Source organism: Anguilla anguilla, chromosome 18 (genome assembly GCF_013347855.1).
Source record: "Anguilla anguilla isolate fAngAng1 chromosome 18, fAngAng1.pri, whole genome shotgun sequence".
Taxonomy (NCBI): Eukaryota; Metazoa; Chordata; class Actinopteri; order Anguilliformes; family Anguillidae; genus Anguilla; species Anguilla anguilla.
In genome coordinates, this window is record NC_049218.1 from 8,189,967 (window position 1) to 8,199,513 (window position 9,547).

The window sequence follows — 9,547 nt, forward strand, 5'->3', positions numbered from 1 at the left end:
TTAGCCTCGTGCTGCAGAGGGGCAAGGCGGCCAGTTTCTGTCGCGCTGTCCCGTTTGCTATCTGCAGTCAAGTCATCCCGGCACATTCCGCCCCTCCCCGACGGCGAAGAGACCCACTTCCTGCCTGACGGACCCGCCGCCCGAGTCTCTCCTGCGTCCCAAGGTGACCCCACCCTCGCCTGGCCCGCGGAACTAGTGCATGCGGAGGAATCCGGAACGCCGGCATGCTTCCGGGCCTGCGCATCCCGAACTGGCAGAACAACCGCAACCATGACTTGAGCACGAAACGCGTGAAAAGCCAGGGCCGATATCATTAAACGTGACCACAGCATATAGGCTAAAGCTTGACTGAACACACCCCGGCCCCATTCCCCAAACCATCTGACAAAATGAGACATCAACTTTCGTGGGCTGTTGTGCTCAGGAGCGTCAACCTGGTATTAAGACTACACAAAGACACTCGTTGCAGATTACCACCTGCAAGAATGGCATCAAGTTCAAAACTAGACTGTGAACCATCTTTTGCACCGATTCAGTCAATCCACCCACATCCCGCAACCATTTCTTTCAAATTACAGAACACATGATGTGACGTCTATACTGTCCTTATCCTGTGACGGAAGGAGGGGGTCGTCCAATTTCTCACCAACCAGTAAACCTCAAACACGTGAAGACAGTAAGATGATTCTCACGCCTGATACGCAAGGGCTGATGATTTTTTCAGCTCTCTTCTCTCTAAAAGGACTCAGTATTGACAGAACCCATCACCGAGATGGGCTGTGTCAGCTAGAGCAGGCTCAGGGCTCAATGCTGCCAGTGTTCATGCAAAGCCAAAGCACTTCTACGAAGAGCCCAATTAGGAAATTCCAGGAAACAGGCATCTTAATTCAGCGTTTTCGTTCATGCGCATCTTGTTAAAATAATGCCAGTGTCACATTTGGCACAGAGTTTGCATCTCAACGTACTGAAAAACTCCTCAGGCAGGAGACCTGCTTGCATGCAGACTGACACAGAGACTGCAATGCTGTGGGGACACTCGGATGTCATCCTACAGTCGCAGTAAATATGAACACAGCCATTTCAGGAGTCCTTGGAAGTCCACTAAAGGGGAAATGAGCTCGGAAGACACCAGCTATCGGAGGACGATCCGAACGTACAATATGAGAAAGCCACAGAACAGCAAAATCGAGGACACTGTGGGGCACATTCAGGGCAGACTGACCGCTCTCCTTCAAACAAAAAAAAAAAAAAAGGAAACCAAAGGCAGACCACGATCCAACCCGCGCCGCAGGCAGAAGCCCAAGCCCGCGGTAAACGAGCGGGGCTGTGATGTCTGCATGCGGCGTCACCCTGCCGACGGCGTCCCGTTTCAAAAGGCGCCGCGGCACGAATAAAAGGCCGAGCGTTCGGCACCGCCGGTGCACGCCCTCGCCCGCCGGGTTCAAACGGCCCCCGCGCAGCGGGCATTCCTGTTGGCAGGGTAACTACTGCCCGCCAGGAGAGAATCGCGTCTGCCCGCCGCTTTCGACAAACAGGCCTCGGTCGAGGGCCTGATCAGACCCCCCCCCCCCCCCTTGAGGGGCAATTAAGGAATTCCATGTCGTGCTAATTGCCGTGGCGAAACGGAGGAACAGCGGGCCGTGCTCACGGGGCACAGGCGGAGGACGGGGGCGGAGGACGGGGGCGGAGCCAGGCCAGGGAGACGGAGCTGAAACAGAGAGCCGCTTTGGTCATTTCGACTGGCGCAGCAGAGTAGGAAACAAACAACTAAACTGAACAGAAAAAGCTAGCGGAAGACTAAAGGGAGTAAAGGGCAACATATTCAGAGCTCCAGCAAAGTGAGGATGATTATGGGAGACCAACTCTTCCATTTTCACCTGGGTGGACCATGTAGTCAGCCATCAGCATCAGACTGGCATAATGCCTCATTACACAGAGAGAGCAGCCAAACTGACTGGACCACCCTCCACAGTCAATCACTTCATATGCCATTTCATATGCACTCTGACATAAAAGAAACTAGCAAGCACCTCAATTTGAAACCCTCACAAACAACACATATTAAGAAAAATCTACTTTTTCAGACAGCCAAGAGGAGAAACTAAGAGCAGCTACGCTACTACAAATCTATTTTGCAACCTGCCAGAAACTCAAGTGGAATTTTGGCACCACAGCCAGGCTACTTTGTTAAGGACCACAGGAAGTTAGGCCACATCCTGCAGAGATTAATTCAGCTCCCAACACTGCAGCAGTATAACATACTTCCCAGTTCAATGGTTTTCCCTTGAAAGACGATCGCTCACACCAGCCCAGGGTGACAAAACTTACGGCACTGTGTGGAGCCAAATGGTGACCAGGAAGTAACACGTTCAGATGATCATGTCGATTTCAATCTAATCCAATACTTGACAGAGAGCCAAGCCACTTCTCAACAATTTCTTACTAAAGGCACAAAAAGAATATGGACACAATAGAAGAATACGGGGATGTCTGACTGCCTAGGCTTTATAGACGGTTTCTAATTTATTAAATCGCACAGATTTTAAAAAATTTGAGTAATTTCTCAAATATTACCAAATAGCTCATGTTGACATACAGTATAGCCTGTACTTTAAAACCACAACCATTTTATCATGTGGATCAAAACATTGGCATTGTGTAAATGCAAATAAGTGCTTTTAATCCTGGTTTATAGCAAGGCTTTGATGAGTTGCACATGCAGGTGGCTATATTTCGTTTTTGCCTGAAGACGTGTTTCTTAATCATACAAGTACAATACATACATGGGGCCACAGGTTTAGCATCCTAAAAATATAATGCACTGTAACAATAGTATTTTCAATGCATCTTTGAAAATTTTCCTGTTAAATTATGTGCAGTGACCCACTCTACAGGTCATATCCGCACGGAAACGAAAACGTCTATAAAGGCTGCATAAGAGTCAACATGTCCAACGGGTCAACCTAGATCTGACGCCAACCCCAGAACATTATACTAACATCCATATTTGGATGTCTGCACACAAGCTTACACATGACATGTCAATAAACTTGTTTAAGCCGACTCGACTCGCAAACGTACAAGGTCGGCTGTCGTGAAAGGCGTGAGACCACGGTTTAAGCGTGTCACTGAACAGGAATTTATTATCGTCACTATTTCACACATTAATACCTTCTCTCAAAGTCGAACAAACTGTAGCCTAGTTAACGCAGTTTCCTTAAGCCACCGTAAAGTGCGACCACTCGATGCTAAGGAGTGGGCGAAATTTCCTCAGAATTAAAAGGATGCAGTTCCCACAGACTTTCCACAGAAACACGGATCACGGTTGCTAAGGGATGCAGGAGGCCGAAGCCTGTTTACACACGAGCATGTCTTCTAAGAACTTATCATATAATCGTTGCCCAGGATTTCGCTGTAAAGCTTTCCCGTGCTTATTTTTAAGAGTAGCGGGGTTTGTTAATCTGTTAGCCCGCTCCCGAATGGCGTGCCTCGTGTTAGATTAATGTTCAAAAGCCGCAGGCTGGACCGGGTCTAGCCGCATAGTGCTGCAGCGCCGCAATGTTTTATCCAGTGTAACTACCTGGAAGTGCATCAAAAAGGCCAGACACAAAACTGTTAGTTACAGTGGGCTACCCCGTAACCGTCGCCAACAACGACAATAAGAAAGCCGAGACACACATATATACATAGAATCGTTGGGTTTTATCATGTGTGATATAGCGACATCCATCATTCGGGCGGGGTGTGTTTTTATTTCAAGCATGACAACCGCAAAACGCCAACCGCTGGATATTGCTCGCTAAGCTGACCTTCTCCTTTGATGCGCAGTTGTAGGCTAGGCTACGTCCTTCTGACACAGCAAGTGAAATGCAAGTCCAATTGTGCGACCCGTCAAGATCGCTAGGATTGTTTTCATCACGCAGAAGCAACTCGAACGCGTTTCTACCCGGAGCGCTGACGCCATTGACTGCAACAGTGTGACTGCGTTTATATCAGAAAAAAAAATCCTAAGGATGGAAGATGCAGTATTGCTAGCAAACCACATTAAACGAAGAAAAAGTCTACCTCAATCCTTGTGTTTAAAAATGTGTCTAATATTTTGACCCTCAGGATAGGCTGTAATTGCCTACTTTGTTTTCCTCCCCCCTTATCCTCACGGAATGAATCTTGGAGCACAACGAAACTCAAGTCATTTGAATTCAACATCACGCTCCGACGCCAGCCGTTATCGGTAGATCCGCACGGCCACGCCTATTTGCATCCTACAGTTATCTCCTGCTACCTGTAATGAAAACGTCCATGTTGTGACGGTGAACTGTACATACAGTAGGCAACGGGGAAATGCGTCTCAGATGCAAACATAATATTCAGTGGTAGCCGACACGAAATACACTGGTAGGCTCAATCTCCTATCCCCATCAAAAAATATCACCATTTTCCATTTTCGGACAAGACAAATGCTTAAGACAAAACCACCAAACACCTCAGAAATTGTCGTTCTTCAATGCTCTGCTGCAAATTTCACTACGATCTGCGTTCAATTTTTATACTGGCTAGAAGAAACCCACATAAACACATCCGATTTCAAATAATTCCTCATGCGGGTCTAACCATTACTTTCAACTTAGCAACACCAGAAAAGCCATTTTATCCCACCAACGTTAACCGCGCTGTTTGAACAGTTTACACCGTTTGGGATGCTACACATATATCTAAATTGAAGCTTCTTCCGATATTTGCTACTTACCAATCGACGGATATTTCAAGAAGTTTGCCACCGAACAAGCCCACGATGCACGCCTGAGTGCAGTGCAGGGTGATGAGAAAGCAACGAGCGACTGGAGGAATCCGCACGCACCGCCTCCTTCGCTCCAACACCAACGCCAACTGCTGCACTGATTTAGAGAGGGGCGGAGAGATCGCACTTCAGCGTCTACTCACGCACTGAAAAGCCCCAGTTCAAGACAGATATATACGAAATAAAAGTGAATGTTATCAGTTTGGAGATAGTATAAAATCGCCGCACCTTTAAAACAAAAGGCGGCACGCTTGTGCAAAAAGAGAAATAAGTAAGCGATGCTTCTGGACAAAGTTTAGAAATTGAGAGTGCGCAAACCCTTAATGATTCTCACAGCGCCATGTTTTCCAAGGTAACGAGGTGCGAAACCATGCAGTATGATGTGCTTCGCTCACATGTTGAAAGTGTTTTGTCTGTTTGTCAGAATCAGCGTATTTTTTCTTCTTGATTACCGTTTATAAGTCATTGTTACTGAAGTATATTAGAGACAACGTTTTGAACATTACATATTTTATTGATAAATAAGGTGCTTTTGTTAAATCTGGCAAATGCATAGGATGCACAATGAACGCTTTAAAATCGAAGATTGGGATTTACAGAAACTGACCAGAGGGGGGCGCTTATCATGGCTTCTTCTAGGGCAGGTCAGGGATCTCAAAATTCAGTACTGGAATGGCTGCAGTGTCTGCAGTTTTAACTCCAGTACTGGACGGTTGCAGTGCCTGCCAGTTTATTCAGCCAATCAATGACTTGAACTAATTAATTCAGTTTCAAAGCACACCAAAAACCAGCAGACACTGCGGCTCTCCAGGACTGGAGTTAAACCACCAAACACAGCACCCCCTCCAGGACCGGAGTTACACTTGCAGGCGCTGCGGCCCTCCAGGACCGGAGTTAAACCTGCAGGCGCTGCGGCCCTCCAGGACCGGAGTTAAACCTGCAGGCGCTGCGGCCCTCCAGGACCGGAGTTAAACCTGCAGGCCTCCCTGTGCCTGATAGAGGATTTGTGCCAGCGTCCAACATCTGGCGGGGAGAGCGGGAGGCAAGCTCGAGTGAGGTCATCCTGTTTCCTATTTGTGCTGGTGGTGAACGTGACACCCGCCCACCCCACACCCCCGCTATCCCCCGCACACAGACCCCAGACCCGGGGGGCACGTGCTCTCGCCGTCTCTCTGCGGCTACAGCCGCGCACCAAGAGCGAGCGCTGAGCGGCGAGTGCCAGCTTCACATCCCTCCACACAAAAGCCGGTGAGACAGCAGAATGCGAAAAGCACACTGTGGAAGAGATGTGAGAGCAGCTGTGTGTGTGTGTGTCTCTGAGAGTTAAGAGGGCTGGCTGGCTGGCCCGGTCCACTTTGCCCCGCCTCCTCTGCTGGCTGTACGCCAGGGCACTGAATCACAGATGTAAAGAAGGGGGGGGAAGGCAACCAATAACGGATAATCTGTCAGGCAACTCTATGCATTAGATAGGGAGGGGGCTCTGACATTTGAGGGCCCTGTAGTCTTTGTCAATTCAGGCAGAACCCATTTTTCGCTTTTGCTCAAGAACTTTAGATACCACCCTCTTATAGATCAGGTTTGTGTGGATATCTTGATATATTTCTTGATTAACTACAGATTTGCAGTTTTCAGAGTATTAATGATATTTTAAAAAGATGGACAGAGAGAAGTAAAGTATAAACCAGCTCCATGAATATTCTAAAAGTCAAATTAACTGATTAGACAACTGTTGTGTGCCTGTTTTTGGAATACATTCATATTCTAATATGGTGCACATTAAATTATTTCCAAGCAACGATTTCAATAAGCAAAATGATAGTGGTTCAATAAGTCAAATACAAAACCGAAGCTTGTAAAGTGGTACCATTAATGAACCAGACAGTGTGGTGCTCAGAACACAAGACGTTGTGTGAATTTGAAACTAGCTTTTAATACTGTTGCATGCGCGGTGTCACTGGGAATGAATACACACGTCGTCAGCCCGTGGGTCAATGGATTCATCCACTGTGTGGCGAAGGTAATAGGATACTCAAGCCTTAGTCCAGGTACAGCTGTCCGTGGACTTGCAGCAGCATTGATTATATCCACCATGGTAAACAGCATTAAAGCAGCACAAAGCTCCCCCCCCGCCCCCCCCTCGCCTCCACCAGCTCCAGGAACTACAAGGCCCTTAGGGGAGATCGGACATATCTGACCCTACCCATGACAACAGCCCTCACTGGCCAACAAATGCCGAGCAGCTTTTTCCTGTGAGACAAAAGGATGAGGAAGAAATTGAGAAAATAGTTCCCGAACACTGGATAATAGTATTCCAAGGTTGTAAAAACAGTAATGTGGTGATATGATAGCTGGTATTGTGGAAAGTGGGGAGTAAGGTTTCAGTGTAATTGCGGGTAAAGAGGTTAGCAGTATTTCTCTAGTTTGTCTCATGGTGTATTGCTGGGAACCACATTTAATTATGCAGCTCCTGTATAATGTAAAATGAAGGATGGTTTTATTTTTCTTACAGATTTGCAATGTTCCAACTATGCTATGGTCATCATTAGCTCAGCTGATTTGTCACAAGTATTAAGAATATGGACATAAATTGTACCATAAACAGATGGTCAGCAATGTAGAGAAATGAAGAATAAGTTAATTTAAGTGCAAAAATAATTTTTTTTTTAATTTATATTTCTGTATCAAGGAAAGCATGCTAGCCCTTTTAAATATTAGCAGCGATAAAAATAAATACTCACAGAGAAAAGCGCATTCTTCTAACATGTTTTGACACAACAGGTCATGTTGACGTTTTACAGGTAAAGGTGTCTGAAACGGTAATGCGTCTAGACTTCGCCTCTGAAATCGAAAGTGGCTGCACCTTCGGGTTTCTCTAACGCTACGCTAAATGGAAAGACCTGTCATCCCCCCCGTCCGTTTGAAACAGATGCACTCGTTCACTGGAGTTCTGAGTGATTACCCTTCTTTGAGCTGATGCCAGTCCATCTGAATGACACTGACATATGAGAGCAAAAAAACAATGGGAGGGATTACAGTAGTGTAGGCCCAACGTGAAAGAGTCATTAGGTGTGACCATTAGGAGAAGAGTCATTAAGCATTACCAATCGGGGAAGAGTTATTGTAGTATGACTAATAGTATTAGATTTTATCTGCGTTATTAAAGTATTAAAGGAAGGGTAAAGGGTCATAAAATAATTATCCTGTTTGTTTACAGCACTTATTTTAATGTGATTCTCAATGGCACTGGAGACATACCCTCTTGTCGTGTTTTGGCATAGATGAGGTAGAGGAAAATGCCGCTACTAATTAATTTATTTCAGTCAACAATGTTTGCAAATGATTCTGATACAGGTAACATCCAGCAAAAAATGAAAATAATTTACATAACACTGAAGTTGACGGAGTTCACTAATGTCCGATTCTCTTGAGGCACTTTTAAATCATTTCATTTTTTGTTGTTTATTTGTTATTTTTCGGGTGGAGAATGTTGTTTAGTGATTTCAGTCCCACATACCACTCTCCATCAATTATGTGATCCAGCCATTTTAAAATTACTCCACCAATTCACTGCTCCACCAACCTCCGCTTATTTAAAATGATTCCACCAAATCTGTTCCACCAAATAACTCCACCAATCCACTCTACCAATGAAAAATTACACAAATCTGCTCAACCTATTAAATATTACTCCATCAATCCACTCCAACAATTAAAAATTACTCAACAAATCTCCACTGATTTAAAAATGACAACTCATATTTCAACATTAGAAAAGCTATTTCATTATGCAGGATAAGTCTTATTATGACTTATTATCCATTTAACGCTTTACAGACCTGTGTTCACAATAGTATCAGAAACACATCGAGACCCACACGATACAGGTCACAGTACTACAGGAATTCATTTTAAATAAGGTATACCTCCTCTTATGTCCTTTAAATAAAAAATTAAAAAATGGGCTTCATCTCAGAATTCTCATTAACTGCAAAATGAATTATTACCAGTCTCTTCTTGACATGAAAACCGCATCTATCCAAGTGGCCATTGCCTTAAACACGGCTGTGTGACCTTAGACTGAGATGGGGATGCTAATTGTAGCCCGTTGTCCTGCAGAAGAGAACCGGATCTGGGGGGGGGGGGGGGGGGGGGCTTAGCCTGACTCCCGGCTCGAGGATCGCGCACCGGTGGCGGCACGACAGCCTTCTGTGATCCATTCTGACACCAGACACCGGTGGCAACAGCTGTCACAATGTCCTGAAGTCATTAACACCGGTGCACAGAAGGACGAGGACAGACCTACGTCCTCCAGCGGGGACAGATGTACAGCAGGTATCCAAGCAACCCGCCTCTCAGAGGATAGTTCCTTTGCTTTACTTCCTTTTCAATTTTGATTGCTCACAAATCTCTAAATTAAACACAGAATAGATCTACATCATATTTACGTATACAGTATATCCTCCCGAGAGCATATTTAAGTATTTGATTGAGTTTAAATATTTAAACATTTTTGACATGCTGCCACTTGGATGACAAAAGCATGTTTCAGTAAAAATATTTTTTTTGTGAACGCCCCTTGTAGTATAAGTTTCAGCATAGTAGAATATATGGGTCTTTAGATTAAGACCAGAGACTCATGTCCCCAACAAGGGATGAAAGTAACTTGCCACAAGAGCATATTTCACAAGAGCATATTTTTATGAGCACATCGACGCCAAATTTAGCGTCCTTTTCCATGTAGTTCTCCAT

General features: G+C 45.3%; 1 protein-coding gene across 2 annotated transcripts in view; it reads right to left on the reverse strand.

Moving 5' to 3' along the window:
- LOC118218246 (spectrin beta chain, non-erythrocytic 1-like) overlaps positions 1-4,899 on the reverse strand; it is a 107,795-nt gene extending 102,896 nt beyond the window's left edge. The window contains exon 1 of one of the 2 annotated variants that reach the window (XM_035400783.1): positions 4,748-4,899. The gene's annotated coding sequence lies outside the window, so the exon portion shown is untranslated. The remainder of the gene's footprint in view (positions 1-4,747) is intronic. The other variant, XM_035400782.1, reaches the window with a different exon arrangement.
- Between the last annotated feature and the right edge of the window lie 4,648 nt (positions 4,900-9,547).